General features: G+C 39.0%; 1 non-coding gene across 1 annotated transcript; it reads left to right on the top strand.

Annotated features, from left to right (window-relative positions):
• Positions 1–16,326: 16,326 nt before the first annotated feature.
• Positions 16,327–16,422, top strand: TRNAY-GUA (transfer RNA tyrosine (anticodon GUA)). Its single transcript has 2 exons — positions 16,327–16,363; positions 16,387–16,422. It is a non-coding gene; the product is annotated as a tRNA-Tyr (tRNA).
• The last annotated feature ends 1,367 nt before the right edge of the window (positions 16,423–17,789 follow it).

A 17,789-nucleotide genomic window follows, 5' to 3' on the forward strand; every position in this document is an offset into this window, starting at 1 on the left:
AGTGCGATATCCCAATAAAGCAATTAGTAGGCAACTTGTGAGCCACTATGGACATGCTCAAACCGGTCATGTCGTCATATGACCATGCGAAAATATCCTCATACTCTTTTAGGAAGCGAATGTACTCTTCCTTCTCTATTAGTGACAAATGAATGCTGATGCAAGTCTCCTTAACGGTCTCGGTGTCTCCCAAATTTACTGCTTCGGTCTCTTCCAGATTGGACTTAGGCTTATTCTCAAAGTTTTCAACCTCCCTGACAATTTCCTTGGGTATCTCATCTTCTTCATCTGAATCACTATTCTCACGTTGTGTTGCCTCATTACATGTCACAGTCATGGGTTCATCAGGAAAAGTAATAATAACGTTGTAAAAAGAAAAAGTGTAGAAATAGTAATGAATAATAAAGAGCAAGTGCATTTGATTAAAACCGAAAAATCATTTAGACAAGTGTGGCTCGATGAATCAAGCATTTATTTTGAAACAAGTAAATCTTAAAACAAAATTACGAGAAATCTTAAATGCCTAGAATGGATATAGAAGTAAAATCTGCCAAGCTACCCAGGGACTCGGCAGGCTCAGGATGTTGTAGCGGTCCAATTCCTGAGAACAGTTCCCTTCTTTACGGTGTGAATGGTGAGGCCTTCTTCCTCATCCTCCTCAATTATGGCACTGTAGTCCATGTCCTCATCCTCCAAGAACAAATTCTTCAACCCAGCTAGTGTTTCCTCTTCTGCAGTCCCTCATATCATATCAGCTTGGTGAAAAGCTTGTTCCAAACATGGCACTGGTTGCTCGAGAGGGCAACATTCTCCTTTCGGATACCACTTAAGTCGTCCATTTATTCTTTTCCTATACCTTTTGTATTGCTTAGAGGAGGAGGAGGAGGAGGAGGTGGAGGGCCTCTAGATCTGGTGTGGTATGCTGACGAGGCCAATATAAGTGAACCAACCTAAGGGGATGGGAATAATAAAAATAAGGAAAAAACAAAAAGGTAACAAGTCAGTGAGGATTCTGAAATGTTTGCAGTATTTAAACACATATTGCGAAAATGTAAATTCACGTCTTAATTTGGGAGCCTCATTGTGCCCGAGGTAGGCCTAGCGACAAATAAATTTGGAGAACTTTAAATGCCAATAAATGCTTCATTTCATAAAAAATAGACAAATCCCAAAATGACACTAAGATAATAAAAATAAGTCACTTACTGGCACTTGGCCTTATTACATTTTAGGAAAGCATATAAATCTAGCCTATTTGGTCCCAGAAGGACCTTCCCCGGATTCGATCTTCCTGACTCCATTATATAGATCCCCCAGCTCACGTAGACCCAACAACAAGTAGGCTTTGGCTAGATGTTCTCCTTCAGCTCCTTCAGCGTTCTGGCAATCCTCAATCCTCTTTATGACTTTGCCTTCCAGCTCCACTATTCCTCACTCCAGGTATTCCAGTTTTCTGTTGAAAGTGCCCGCCATCTCTTTCCATTCTTCAATCAACCTCACATTCCTTTCATGTATTTCCCGATGCTCATTCTCAGAGTTGTGGACCCTCTTGCGCAGCCTATTGTATTTAACTTGAGCCTTAGCTTCCTCGCCTATGATCCTATTCCCTCGACCAGTTCCTGGCATCACCATCTCCTTCAGATTGTCCTCCAACCATGCTGGGTAGAGATGCTCACACCCTGTATGATACCTGTCTGGCTCGACGGTATTCTTTTCTACAAAGATTTTACAGTGCCACATGTGCTGGTCTTGGAACTTGTAAGGGACGTCGTCGTCTTGAAAATCTGCCCTGAAATGGCTCATCTTGGCAACCCTGGGTACAACCTATTTCCTGCCTGCTTGCCTCATAACTCGGATAGAGACATAAGGGTATATCCCTCTCAACCCAATCAGCACCAAGTGTGGAGCATCTCTGGATCTGATGATGAATTCATCTGTCGGAAACCATTCAAACATCCATTGCACTTGTTCATCGGTCAGATTGTCGAAGAACTCTACCCATTCTTTAGCACTTTCCAGCTGAGCAAATCTGTCTGGAATGTAAGTCATCCACTTGGGGTGATGGAAGGCAATATGGTCGTTCCAAGCCCTTCGCGAAAATTCTTGGCGGTAGTGACCCTTTTGAAAATATTCTAACAACCACAATTGTAGCAACAAGTTACAACCCTCGAAATGTTTGACCCCTCTTTGGCAGCGCTCCAGAGCCCTGTAAATGTCAACCACAATAGTGTATGTCTGTACATTGATCCCTTCCATCAAAGTCTTGGCGACCATGGCCAACCTAGTGTGGATTCTTTCCCTTTTCATTGGGAACACTATCAGGCCCAAGAAGCATACAATAAACATGAACACTCTACGGTGGATGTGACCTAGAGAAGTGAGAGAGATCTCATCATGGTAGGTACGGTAGGACTTGCTATGGCCATACCTCTCATATAGATATTCGAAGGGTATGTAAGTTTCATTCAGTCATACCAGGTCAGCATTCTTCTTCTATCCCATCATCTTTAAGAACCCTTTACCGGTATGGTTTTCCGGCACCAATAACCCGGGACTATCCCAAGTCAATCCCGCAAGACCTCCAATTTCTTCTAGAAGTGGTGTCATTTCTATGTCACCGAAATGGAACACAGACCTCTCACTGTCCCAGAATAAAGTGGCAGCCTCGATCAACTTTGTTTGGCTCAATGTCTAGAAGGGAAGGCAAGTTACCCAGGTACTTCCTTACATGTTTCTTGTAACTTGAGGAAAGGTCCTCCCACCAATCTAGCAGCAATGGTGGAATTTTGCTAACCATACCGAATCTAGGGATGTCGTGCCTTATTTTTCTACAAAACAAAAGGGTTAGGCCTTTTTCCCCTACTAGACGCGACTATTCATACATTCATAATTAGCATATTGGCATTTAGTTCTCCAAATTAATGCGCAGAACGTGGTTGTGTCTGTTGGGATTATGGAAACCCCGGTGGACTTTGGATAAGGCTCATCTTAAAGGATCATTATGTGGACAACATAACTGATCCGACTAGGTTTGACCATGATGCATGCACAATTTCGATCAGAGTAAGGTTACTATGGGGTTTTAGACGGGTACCCTCAAGTGGACAACTTGAGGGGGAAAGGCATGGAACCGTCGACTGCACCGCTGATCGACTGATTTTATCGCAAATAAACCTTTCCGAATTTAAGGGTAATAAATAGGAAGAGCGCAACCACTCATTAAGCGTTGCTATAGGATTTGATATGCACGAGTGGAATATGATGTGGAGCATGATTTATGCAGCAATTAATAGCATGTAGTCAGGTATTTGCACGTAGGAAAAAATAAATACAGTATTTAAATAATTGAAATACAGTTACGAAAAAGGAAAACAAAGAGACAAGTCAGTTTCACAAATAAAAGAAACATAAATACTTAAAATAGGCAGTTAAATTCAAATAAGGGGAAAGGGTACAAGGTAAAACATGCTTGGACTTATTCACAAAAGACAAGTTCGTCATGGTAAAAGCCTAAAGGGATCCCCAGCAAAGTTGTCATGCTGTCGCGCCCCCTTTTTTCCCTCCACGGAGAGAAGTCCGGGTTCCGACGTTCATGGGGGAAATAACTCGTTTCCTTTTGGGAATTGGGTATTTGAAGAGTCGCCACCTAACAGATTATGGTGCGTTAGGGAACCCAGAGCGATTAACTCTTGGATTGGTTTGCATTACCAGAGAATTAGGTTAAGGGCTCGAAATAACCTTGAGGGGAAGGTGTTAGGCGCCCCTCTCGGTCCAAAATGGTGGGTCTCGGCCGAACTTATACTTATGAACTAGTCCATTAACAAATAAATAGTTTTAAACACATAATTACAAATAAGAGCAGGTTTCGGACATTACATGACTCAAATAATAAGACAAAGGAAAGGCTTAAACAAATTGTATACATATGGAAAGTAAAGGGATTTTGGGAAGGAGGGGTCCTAGGTTGGTTAGCCTACAGGATCACCCCACGCAATGTCTGGTAAACACTCTTCAGTGAGGGGCTACATGTGACATTAGCGCGTAGTCATCATATCCATATCTACCCTTCCCACATCTTAGCAATTATTAAGAAAATGTTATTTAGCGATCTCTATGCGTGCTGTTACCCAACCCTTCTTAATAGTCCTGGAGGAAATTAGGACCTCTACCTATAGGCTGTTCTAGATAGACCCCTAAGGTTTAAAGGATAAAATACTAAGGCGACAAGCAAGAACACACAGGACTTTAGCAAATAAAAGCAGGAAGGAGTAAATAAGAGGCTCAGGTTTACCTCCGCAGATAATGCATGTAAGCAGCACGACTCAAACACAAACAAGGGCAGTATTATTAAATAGGATCCTAAGACATGATGTCTAGGTGAGTATCAGAACATAAGAGACATGCAGATTTGTTTTTTTAAACTTACAAGAAGAGGCCTAATCAGTTTGCCTACTGATTTTAAGCCTGTTAACCATTAAGCAGTAAACACAAAGAGGCAGTTTCTAGTTTTATAAGAAATTTAATTACCTAAGACTTGCCTAGGCGTGGGATAATGCACAATTATTACCAGAACTATTAAAACAGGGTAGGAGATATTTTACCTAAAGCATGTTGTTCTAACTTTTAGAAGTTACAGAATTATTACCAGTTTTACTTAAACAGGATAATCAGATGTGAGACTGTTTTATATCCTTTTTCATGCATCAGTAGTTTAACTAGGTGTGACTGAGCGAGTATGAATGAGATCCTAAACATGGTATCTAATATGCACACATAAGGTTCAAAATGGTTTATATGCAGAATTCCTAAAGCAGGATTTCTAAATGCACAGCAGGTTACAACATGATTTCAAAATATGCATAAGTAACAGTTTATTTTAATGTTGTCGTTTATCCTAGAAACAAGATTTCTAAGTGATAATAAGGATGTCAAAATGAGATGTTGAAAACAGTATACATGAAACCTAGGAGCATGGTATCTAATGCATGATATGCTTTGCATGTATTGGTCCTAAACATGAATTCTAATGCACATACAGAAAAAAATAAACCTAAAGAATGTTTTCTACCCTTTGATAACATATATAGCTACCATCTCATTTTTCACTAGTCAGCCCCAATATTCGTTTACAATGAATATTACAAACCAACATTGAATGAATTACATTAATAGATAAAGAAAAATAAGAAGTTACACTATAAGGAGCTTGCAAGTAGGCCCAGATTTATATGGAGACAGACTACATAGAGGGAGGTAACATGTTCATACTGATCCTAAGGGAAGGGGAGTACATAACATGCTAATAATATAAACATATCAACTACAGGTTTCACAGCAAAACCATAAGTAAAAGTAGACTAGAAACAAGATAAATTGAAGTAATAAAAGGACCATATTATTTTTGGAACTTGAATTGAAATCAGAACATACCAGTAAAGAAGGTAGTAAACACAAAGTGAGGAGCAAGAGAGTAGAGTAATCAGCCTTGGCGTGCAGCCGGCTGATTTAGAACAATAGCAAGTAACCATAGAAAAGAGAGCAGAAGAGAGTTTTTGTGTGAGAGAGAGTTTTTGAACCAATGTGTTCGTGTCTTTGTGCTAATGAAAGAGCAAGGTACTTATAGTTTAAAAATAGGTAGAAAATAAAGCAAGAATCATAGTTCAGCAGTAATTATGGAACTATGTACTAATTAGAATCAAATCAGTATAAGTACTTCATTTAATTAAAGAGTTAAATTTAAATGGTAACAGGCAAATACTAAATAAGGAAGGAAATCACATAAGGCTGAATATAACAAATAAGGAAATATTTTCAGAATAGTACAAGTACACAATATGTAATCGAGACTAGGTTCAGCAGATTCTAATCAAGGAAAATTCTTAAGAATCAGTTGACAACATGCTCGACCATAGATTAAGGTAAGAAAATATCTTAAAGGTTAAAATTGGTAGAGAATATCACAAGAAATCAGTGAAGGATCAGTCATAGAGATTCAAAGATTTAGAAATAGCAAATAGTACTAATTTACGAGAAATTGACACAAATTTATTAGAACAAGAGGAATAAACACGTAATAGGCAAGAATCAGAAACCCTAATAAGCCAAATAGGGTAAAATCACACACAATTAGGGATTCACATAGGGCATAGCATGAATTAATAGAATAAATATGACAAAGGCGGAAGAAGTAAAAGTCAGAGACATTGATGAACAAAATAGGGTAAAACCACAGAGAATCATAAGGCTCATGAGAAACAAACACATATACAGATTAAGCGAACATATTATCACAAAATAGACTCAGAATCCAGGATAACCAAGAAACTTTGGGTTTTCAATATAATAACTCATATAAAAAGAGAAAACTAAAATAAACGTTTAAATATAGTGAAAATCATAGATTAATACTAAAATCAGAAGAAAAAGCCATTTTGAAAAAGGATTAAGAAACCCTGGTTTGAAAATGAAGAGTCGTTTTAGAAAAATCGAAAAATCTTTAAGGAAAACAGCAAAATAACTCGGAACACCCAGATCTATTATAGATCAAAGAATTCAAGAGCTAATAGCTAGGGTTTCAGAGAGATAAACCAAGGAGAAAGAGAATCGGCCTAGAAACCACAGGTTCTAGCTGGAGATAGCAGGATCTTACTCGGACAGGCCAAGATTGGCCTGAGAATGACATGAAAAACCATGGGGGTGAGTTGAACCGCCTCTGGTTCCTTTGAAGACCTCAAGGCAGCAGCAACCCGGCGTAGGAAGGAGCCATAGGGGCTGGGATGGTGGTGAGACCACCATAGTTACCGGCAAGTCGACGGCCGGTGAGAGCTTTAGGTTTTAGCAGAGAGAATTTGAGAGGTGAGGGGAGAGTCTAACGGCGGAGTGAAAGAAAGAAATGAGGGGGAAGGGGGGGTAGTCTCTAGGGTTAATTAAGGAAAGAGGAGATCTGGACCGTTGATTAAAATTAATTAACGGTCCAGATTAGACAAGAGATTGGATCGGGTAGGATAAGGTATTGGGCCTGGGGTATTTGGGACCTTTTAATTGGGTTGGGGTCTAATTTAATTAGGCGATAATTGAAATGAAAGTGGCTGTTTATTAAATACCCAATGTAAATTAAATAAAACAATTTACAAAAATAGTTGTTAATTATATAAATGAATTTCATCCGTAAAAAATAATTTTGAAAATGTTTATTTAATATTTAAAAAATACACATGATTAATTTCTGGATAAAAATAGTACAAAATTATATGATTGGGCTATAATTGCAAAGTTATTGCAATTATAGCCAAAAGGTGCCAATTTAGCTGATTATGAAATAATTTGGTCTTAATAGGACCAAAAGTAATACATTACATCAAGAAATACTTTTGAAATCATTTGTGAGGTAATTTTGTAATTATTTTTTGGAAATAAAATGCTGGATAAATTAATAAAAATATAGGAAAATTGTGGAAAAATATCAATTGCTAATCAATGCATGATTTTGAAGACATATATGCAATTTGAAATATTTTTTGTGAAAAATTAGGTATCAACAGTTCAATAAAACATGTATATGGAGGAAAGATCGTCCAGATCTTCATAGAATCAGGGTGAATCTACCCGTTATTGAGGTAGTACTTACCAAAAATAGGCAAGAATCTAAGTAATACCATAGACGAGCATATAATGATAGAGTAATACAAAATAGGTAAGTAAATCATGGATTAATTTCATGTTTGAGCCGGAATAGGAGAGATTTGGGGGTGACGACGCTAGGGTTTGATAGAAGAGAGGAGAGGAGTAGAGAGAATTTAGGGGCGGCGGGTGGTGAGAATTGGGTTAGGGTTAGGGATTTTGGGTAATTAAAAGGGTGGGGTTAAATGTGAGTTGTTGATCTTTAAGATCAACGGCCGGGATATTTAGAAGAGACTGGGTCGGGTTGGCTAGGCGGGTACCAACCAGGTTTAGTAAGGGGTTGTTTGGTTTGGGCTTAGAGTAATTGGGCAACGTAAATTGGGTTGGTTTGGGTAATTCTAGGTCCAAATTTATGGGGCCAGATTTTAAATACCCAATTTTAACAAATAAATAATTTATAAAAATAATAAATGAACACCAAAAATATCCTTTGTGCACTAAAATGATTTGAAATAGTTGTTTAACATTTTAAAAATATAAAAGATCATTTTTTGCATAAATAATGTAATTATACATTAATATGGGCTATTATTGCAAAGATATGCAATTTAGCCTAAAAAAGGCAAATGTAATTATAAAAATGCACTAAAAATATTTAAACACTATGTTGTCATAAATGAAGAATTTAGATAATTAAATCATCATAAAAATGATTTGTGATGCAATTAATAATTATTTACGCAATAAAATATGGGAGTAAATTGATTAAAAAATCTTTAAAAATTATGGAAATAACTTGATGATGTTCCTGTACTATTTATGCAATAAAATATGGGAGTAAATTGATTAAAAAATCTTTAAAAATTATGGAAATAACTTGATGATGTTCCTGTACTATGTTTGAAATATGTGAGGGAAAAATTGGGTATCAACACGTTACCTAGCCCCGCGATGAGGGGCCCGACGATGTTCATTCCCCACTTGATGAACGGCTAAGGGGAAGTGACTGAGTGGAGGTGCTCGCTCTCTTGGTGGATCATTGGAGTGTATTTTTGGCATTGCTCACATTTTTTCACTAAACCTGTGACCTCTTTTTTAATGGTGGGCCAATAGTAACCTACCCGTATGAGACATCTGACCAGAGCTCGATTGCCGGAATGAGCTCCGAAATGTCCTTCGTGGAGTTCTTCAAGGACGCGCCGCGTCTAATTCGGGTCTAAGCGTTTCGCTAGGGGGCCGCCATATGTCCTCTTGTATAGGTCGTTATGAATGATAGTGTACCTGGCTGCTCGCATCCGAAGCTTCTTGGCTTCTTTTTTATCATCTGGGAGTACGCCATCCTGCAAGTATGTGACAATACGGTTGCGCTAGTCCCAAGTTAGGTTTATGGTCCTTACCTCGATTTGATCAATCGATTAGTGGAGGAGGGTGGCCATGCTTCTTTCTCCGATTATATTGTGGTGGCTGCTGCTAATTTGTCGAGGCCGTCTGCTCCGCCATTTTGTGCTCGAGGAATCTGTTCGAGCTGACATTCATCAAACTCGGGCAGCAACTTACAGATCTCGGCCTAGTATTTTTGTAACCTTTGCTCTTTGATCTGGAAAGTCCCCGTGACTTGGTTGACAACGAGTTGAGAGTCGCAGCGTAGTTTGACGCGCCTCACCCCGTACTTGAGTGCTAGCATTAATTCTCCAATCACGGCCTCATACTCAGCCTCGTTGTTAGTCATATCGGGGCACCTTATGGACTGGCAAATCATTTCGCCTATTGGGACTTTAATTACGAGTACCAGTCCGGACCCTGACGCATTAGAAGTGTCGTCGGTATACAAAATACATAGATCTTATGTTTGGGTAGAAGCGTGGGAGGCTTCTTTTTCTACTTCGGGCATTATTTTTGTGATGAAGTCGGCAACAAAGTCAGCAAGGACTTGTGACTTTATCTCCGTTCGTGATTGATATGTGATATCATGTTCGCTTAATTCTATGGCCCATTTGGCTAACCTGCTAGATAGCTCGAGTTTATGCAAAATACTTCTCAAGGGAAACGTCATGACTACCGAGATAGGGTGGCACTGGAAGTAAGGTCTAAGCTTTCACGAAGCTACGACCAAGGCCATGGCTAATTTTTCGAGATGGGGATACCTTGTCTCGATGTCGACTAGTGTTTTGCTAATGTAATATATGGGAGATTGGTGCCTTTATTTTCTCAGACTAGGACTGTACTCACAGCTACTTCAGACGTATCGAGGTAGACGAGGAGGCGCTCCCCAAGTTCTGGTTTTGAAAGCAGTGGTGGCGATGACAAGTAAGCCTTTAACTCCTTCAAGGCTTGGGCGCACTCGGGGGTCTATTGGAGGTCCTTATTCTTCTTGAGTACACCGAAGAATTTGGGGCATCTATCAAATGATTGCGAGATGAACCTTGAAAGGGCGGCGATGCGGCCATTCAATAATTGAACCTGTTTTTTGGTGGTTAAGTGCTCTGGTATCCCATCGATGGCTTTGATCTGGTCAGGATTGACCTCGATGCCTTGTTGTGATACTAAGAAACCCAAGAACTTTCATGAGGCCACATTGAATGCACACTTTTCAGGGTTTAGTTTCATTTTGTATATGTCAAAGGTTTCTCTCAAATGGTCGATGTGATCTTCTTTCCTTTTGGACTTGACCAGCATGTCATCTATGTAGACGTCCATTGTCTTGCCGAGTTGGTCCTTGACCATTTTTGTTACCAACCTTTAGTACGTTGCCCCTACGTTTTTCCATCCGAAAGCCATGACTCTATAGCAGTACGTTCTTTGATGAGTGATGAAAGTGGTTTTTTTCTTGATCATCCTCTTTCATGAGGATCTGATTGTAGCCTGAGTAGGCATCCAAAAAGCTCAGTAGTTCGTGCCCGATCGTTGCGTTGATGAGTTGGTTGATATGAAGTAATGGGAATGAATCTTTTGGGCATGCTTTATTTAAATCTGTAATGTCTACGCACATTCGCCAATTCCCATTTTTCTTTTTCACCATGACCACACTGGCGACCTATTGGGGGTATTTTGACTCTCTGACGGATCCATTTTCCAATAACTTTTCGACTTTCTCGCGTATTGCATCGTTTATCGCGGAGTTGAACTTGTGTCTAACCTGCCTCACCGGAGGGTGGAATGGGTCAACGTTCAATTTATGTGTAGCGATCTCCTTTGGGATACATGGCATATCTGCATAGCTAAAAGCAAACAAGCCCGCGTTAGCAGTTAAGAATTGACGGAATTTACCTGGTTCTCGAAGCTTGCAGCCGATGTAAGCTTTCTTGCTGTGGTCGTTGCCATCTAGTTGGACGAGGTCGAGGTATTCTATGGTCGATTCCGCGACTTCCACCATTTCAGGATCTTTAATGACGCCTTCTCTTTCATCGCAGCTCGACCTCGTCCCTGTTAATTGCTATGCCTTTTTTGCTTTGCCCTTCATGGGTTGAGTGGTCGTACAATCCAGGGCGATGTGCTAGCATTCTCGAGATGTGTGTTGTTCTCCTCGTATGTTGTATATTCCCCCATGGAGTTGGAAATTTGATGACTTTGTACAAGCTGGAGGGGATAGCCCTCATGGTATGTATCCATGGTCGCCCTATTATGGCATTGTACGCCGTGTCCTGGTCCATGATATGGAATGTGGTTACCAGAGTGACACCGTCGGCCAGGACAGGGAGTGTGATTTCTCCAAATGTTCGTTCAACTGCATTGTTAAAACCTGTTAGCGTGATGCAACGCGGCACTATCTTATCCTCGAGTTTTATTTGTGTAAGTACTTGAGGGTGGATAATGCATGCGCCGCTCCCATCGTCTACCATAATGCATCTCACATCTGAGGGAAAACCAAACCATGGGTATCTGACTTATCGAAGATGATACTTTCTTCGAGTTTGTCATATCATTCGTGGGTTATCGACTATTTGAGCTTATGGGTTGTGGTAAACTTTACGTTGTTGATAGAAGCGTCATCACCGCCACTGATGATCATTTGAATGGTGCGGGTTGGTGAGGGCGCCTTTGGCGGTCCTTGATATTGTTCGCGTCCTCTGGCAAAGTTGGTCCTTCTGCGGTCACCCAGCAACTCCTTGAGGTGTCCTTGTTGAAGCATGCTTACGACCTCTGATAAGTGGGGATTTTGACTACTTAGTAGCGCCTTTTAGCTTTTGTTTTTGTCCAAAAGTGTTTAATTGTGTTCTTGAAAACTGATGAAATATGCTTAATTATAGGAGTATTGGAAAAGGATCCACTACGATGAATCCAACTCAAAAAAGAGTGATCTGAACTCAAGGACAAAATCAGGCACAAATGCTCAAGTGCGAACCGTAGATTTCCATCTGCGGCCGCAGAATGTGAAGGAAAGTTATCAGAGTCCAAGTGAAAAGTGCAGACCGCACGATTATTGTGCGGCCACAGAAGCTAACCAAAAGCAGAAGTTCAGAGAGTATCATTTTAAGCTCAAAGAAAAATGCGGACCACACAATTATTGTGCGTCCACAGAAGTCGGCTACGCGGCTGCACTCAAAAATGTGCGGTCCGCAGAAGAGCCATGTGCAGCCGCACCAAGATTTGTGCGGACCACAAAACATGAGAGATGCAGCCGCATTTCAGAATTATGCGGCCGCAGATTCCACTCCTATCAAGATTGAAGAAAAGTGCGGACCACACATGGAATTGTGCGGCCGTAGAACCTCCCAAAGGGCATTTTTGTCCGAAAATTCCAGCTTTGTATAAATAGGATAGTTTCATGAAATTAGGTCAAGTTTTGAATATTGAAAGTTTTGTAGCCATTTTTCCTTGCTTCTTTAGGCAACTTTAGCTTACTTTGGTGATTTAACATTGGATTTTTATCTTTTAATCTTTCAATATGAGTTTATCATCTTTTCTTCCTTATTTTCTTCTATACCCATTATAAGTAGCTAGATTTTTAACTAAGGTTGTGACCCAACCCTTGTGTGTAAACCTAATGGGTGTTTGATTTATGGCTTATTTATGGTTGGGTGTTTATTATTTAGTCACATTCTTGATTTTAATTATAGAATTAATGGTTACAAATAGTAGTTCATGCCTATTTGACTTGGTCTCTACTTCAAAGAGAGAGAGAGAGAGAGAGAGAGAATTAGTCTAGGAAAACTTGGCTAACAAGAATTTGGGATAAAATCAAGAGATTGATATTCCCAATTTAAAGGATTGAACCTAGAGATAGTAAAACCCGACTTGAGCATTTTATCAACTGTTTTGTTCAATACCTATTTGGACTTGAGAAAGTTAAATTGGGAAAAATCACTCTCTTACCGAGAGGTATTGAGTGGTTACTTGAGTGTTGATAGCTATAATACACCCCGACCAATGAAACAAGCTTTAAAGTTTACATCTCGTTAGGCAAACACATAGGTGAAGGTCATAGCCCTAGGCCTTTTTATATCTTTGAAAAACATCCAAAAACAATATTCTCTATTTTATATCTTTAGAATTGAAATCTTTAGCATAATTTTAGAAGTAAAACAAAATCATATTTGTGGAAGTGCAATCTAGATATTTCACATGCTCAATCCAAATATATACTACTAATTCCCATCTCAGCTCCTTGTGGATTCGATCCCGACTCCTTGTTGGGTATTATTATTGTAATTGACTGTTTCATAACCTCAAATAGAGGTGTGACTTGTACGAGATCAACCTCCTGTCTCAGGGCAATGCAGTTCTCAGTTTTGTGCCCTCGTTCTTAGTGGAACTCGCAAAGTGCGTCTCACTTTCTGTTGTTTGGACCTGACCTCATATTTTGTGGCCACTTTACCTTCGATCCGAGCTTTTCCAATGCATAGACTATTTTTGAAGGTGACACACAAAAATTGTGAGTGGATAACAAAGGGGGCATATCTCTCATATTCCGGTGAGTCCCTGTACTTGGTCTGGGTAGGCCTTCTTCGTGGCGGGAAGGATGTGCAATGGCGCTTCTGACGTATGGTAGATGTCGTTCCCGGTTGGGTCCTGGAGACACAAGGTCCCTTCTGGTATCGTTTCTAGACTCGGCTTGTACCGAGGTCAATCGATGGGTTGGCCTATTGAGGTCATCCTTGTCTTCCCTAACCTTGGCACAATAGGCGTTGTGTATTTCATGCCAAGTAGTTGGGGGATACTTCATAAGCTGACTCAATAACTTTTTCATTGCCCTTGAACCATTTTAGTTCAACCTGATCTGAAAAGCTGCAACGGTCATTCCTTCCAATACATTCGGTAGGGTTATTCTTACTCGATTGAATTGGGCGAGGAAGTCCCTCAGTCCCTATCCGGACGACTGTTTGATAGTGAATATATTGTTCACTCTCGTCTCCTCCTTTTGGCCCCAGCATGGGCCGTTACGAACTTGTCAGCTATCTCTTTGAATGTTTCGATGGAACACGCGGGCAGTTGTGAATACCAAGTCAATGCTCCTCCGGTGAGGGTTTCGCCTAATTTTTGCAACAAGATGGAGGATACTTGTTCCTTGGCGAGGTCATTGCCTTTTACAGCGGTGACAAAGTAAGTCACATGATCTTCGGGATCGGTCGTAACATCATATATTCTCAGATAGAGCGGCATTTTGAAGGTCTTTGGTATGGTATGCGGGGCTGTTTCATCACTATATGGTTGATCGACAAACCGACCAGCATTTCTCTTTGGCAAGAGTTTCGGGGTACCCGATATTTTGTCGACCCTTTCTTGGTGCTCCCTCATTTGGTCCCGAAATACTTTGTTCTCGTTCTCTATTTCCTCCATATTTTTCAAAATGGTTGTGAGGGTGTCGTCACCTGCATTATTGTCAGTATGAGTAATACATGTTATTCGATGAGGGAAAGGACCATGCTGCTCGACCATTGTCGATGTAACACAAGTCCTTGCGTTTTCTATGACAGCATCCTGAGCGGGCTTGTAGAGGATGTTGGTTAGTGTGTTAGTTAGCCAAGTTTCAAGGAGCTTTTTCACTGTTGGCGGTATCTCTTTTGTCATGAATGTGGAAGCTCTTTTACCGCGGGACATTGCGATACTACCACGAGGGAGAGGCGACCCATCTCGCCTGGGAGAGGCATTTGGCGTTATGTCATCGCCTTCTGTCTCAAAAACCTCATTGATGGTGTTCAAGATATTGATGGTGAGGTCGGTCCTTACCCTCGTTCAAGATATTGATGGTGAGGTCGGTCCTTACCCTCGTTCTTTCTTCTCTGGTACCTCCCATATCAGATCTGTGTGTACAAGGAAAAGGAATTTTATCCTTTGTGTTTTTTTGTTAGCAATCCGTGCTAGTTGTAGATCTAGAAGAAACTAAAAATTTAACTAGTGAATCCCCATAGACGGCACCAAATTGTTTGACCAAAAAAAAAGTAATGTATACTTTCGGTTAAACTATTAAGTTTTATGTAACGAAGAGTTAAACCTAGTTAGTGATAATATATGTAGATCTAGAACTTCACAGTACGAGTAATGTGAGATAATGTTAATATGGAACTGGTAACAATGCACATTTAATATTTCAAAAGATATGAGCAATAATGGAGGAATATCAAGCAATAAATAGTATTTATGTAAATAAAGAGAATGATTCACCCAATAATAAATGAGGTGGATGATTCTTCCTTCTAACAATGATGAAAAACAGGCAAATCCTAGAATATTTGATCTATTCTTGGATCTGACGGAAAAGTATGGAATAATGTGAGCAAGAAACTTGATGAAAAGGTAGAATGTATTTTTGCTAGAGAGAGAGAGAGAATCTTTCTCTCGAAAAGTGTTCTTATCAAATGAATATTACATCTCTTATCCCCTTATCTCTTTTTCTATTTATACAAGACATATCCCTAACAACCCTAATAGTACTAATGAAGAGAATATCCCAGGGAATATTCCCTTCAATGTCTTATTTCAAATAGTGATTGTTACAGTTATTGGCACAACAATCGACATCGGCCGTGGTTAGCTCCTCGACCATGAACCTTGATGCTTCCTAGCCGGCCTCGGCCGATCTTTTCTGTCACGCCACTTTATACTTAATTTCCAGATTTTGGCCTATACAGTGACAAATACCTAATAAGTAGTGCGGATGATCCTGCGTGAATGCGGGATATTTTGTCGATTAAGCTGCCCTCTTATTTATATCCCCTTCAAAATAAATAGAACGAAAGAAAGAAAAAGGTCCAAATTAGCTTATGTACTATCTGAAATTGCTTAATTTTGTTCATCGTTACATTCTTGGTTCATTTATACTTTTGCTATTAGCAAATCATCTCACACTTGTCCTTATCATTAACATAACTCCAATGTAAAATAGGTGGACACCTAGTATTCAGGTTCTCCGAAAATTTACCCCTTCACTTGACTATTGTTTATAATTACTCTCAAGTGGAGCTTAGACGCCAAGGGAAAAAAAAGCTACAAGGACAATGTTATTTCAAATATTTAACGGATGACGAGTTGCTCAATTTCGGATAGTACAAGAACAAATCTTACTTTTCACCATAAAAAAAAATAATAAAGAAAGGAAACTTTAAAAGATAGGTAGGTAGGAACATGCGTATGAGGTTTTTGTTCGTCTCTTTGTCTTTCACAGGGAGAGAAAAAAAATTGGAAATATGAAATATGAAATTTTTGTAGTCGCAATATTCAAAGGACTTACTTCAGTTTTATAAGATTTTGAGCATAACGTATCACCAACCGACCTTAGCTCAGTTGGTAGAGCGGAGGACTGTAGTTTGGGCAAAGCCTAATCAGCTAATCCTTAGGTCGCTGGTTCGAATCCGGCAGGTCGGAACTTTTGTTCCAAGTGTAATGTTTTGTTTTAGAATTTGTTTTGTTTTAACATAGCAATGTACCAAATGCTGCAAACTCCTTTTCGCGCTGCCTCTAGTGAAGAGAAGAGCGGTTAAAAAGGTCCTAATTCCATTATCATTTGACATGTCAAAGAACATGTATTCGAAATTTTCGCTATGGTTCATAAAAATAATACATAAAAACGCCGTTGTCGGGAATCAAACCCGGGTCACCCACGTGACAGGCGGGAATACTTACCACTATACTACAACGACTTGGTTATTCAGTAGGAGCAACTATTTTTATTTTATTTGATATTAAAAAATGACTTACTAACATTAAGAAGCTGCATTAGGACTATAATCCTAATGGAATATTGTATTACTAGATATTAGCAAAAACTTACTACTACTCATACACTAAAACAAGAAGAACATAACATGTCTTTTACATGGGGTTTATCACTTAAATCATTACTAATTATTAATATGTACTCTTACAACCTTAATTTATCATTCAAACTGTAAAATTAGTATTTTGTGATGCATATATAATTTGAATAATAAAAGAAAAGGGTTGATTAGGTTTATTTAGACTCAATCATTATACAAAGCTCGGTAGACATCATTTCTATGAGGGTGTTTGGATTCGCTTATTTTAAGTGTTTATTGATTTTTAAGAACTTTTTTAGTTTGTCTTATGTTTGACAATGATAAAAGTGCTTAAAAGCACTTACTTTTAGTCATAAAAAGTACAAAAATAAGTCAAAAGCCAAAAGTTTGGTATTACCAATTTATGGCTTTTGACTTTTAGCTTAAAAGCTATTTTTTATGAGTCAATCCAAACACCTCTATGTTTAAGCTCATCAAGCCAAAGTAAAATAAGAATAGTAGTAAAATAAGTTAAAACATATATAAATAAAAAAAAGGACAACCCGCTGCACTAAGCTTCCGTTATGCAGGGGGTCTGGGAAAGGGTCGGACCACAGAGGTCTATTTTATACAGTCTTACCCTACATTTTTGTAAAAGGATGTTTTTACGGCTTGAACTCGTGACCTCCTGGTCATGTGGCTGCAACTTTACCAGTTACGTCAAGGCTCCCCTTCAAATATATGTAAATAATAATAATAATAATAATAATAATAATAATAATAATAATAATAATAATAATAATAATAATAATAATATATTATTGTTATTATTGTTATTATTAAAAGTTCTCTAACAAATTTAAAGCCTATTCCTAACTAGTAAATGTCAACTATATAAATTTTATTCTTCCAATGTGCCATGTCTTTAGCTAAGCATTCATTGATTCCAAGGATTATCGGTCTTTCGAGACAGCTTCCTTCCATATGATTTTAGGT

This window comes from Nicotiana sylvestris, chromosome 8 (assembly GCF_000393655.2).
Source record: "Nicotiana sylvestris chromosome 8, ASM39365v2, whole genome shotgun sequence".
Taxonomy (NCBI): Eukaryota; Viridiplantae; Streptophyta; class Magnoliopsida; order Solanales; family Solanaceae; genus Nicotiana; species Nicotiana sylvestris.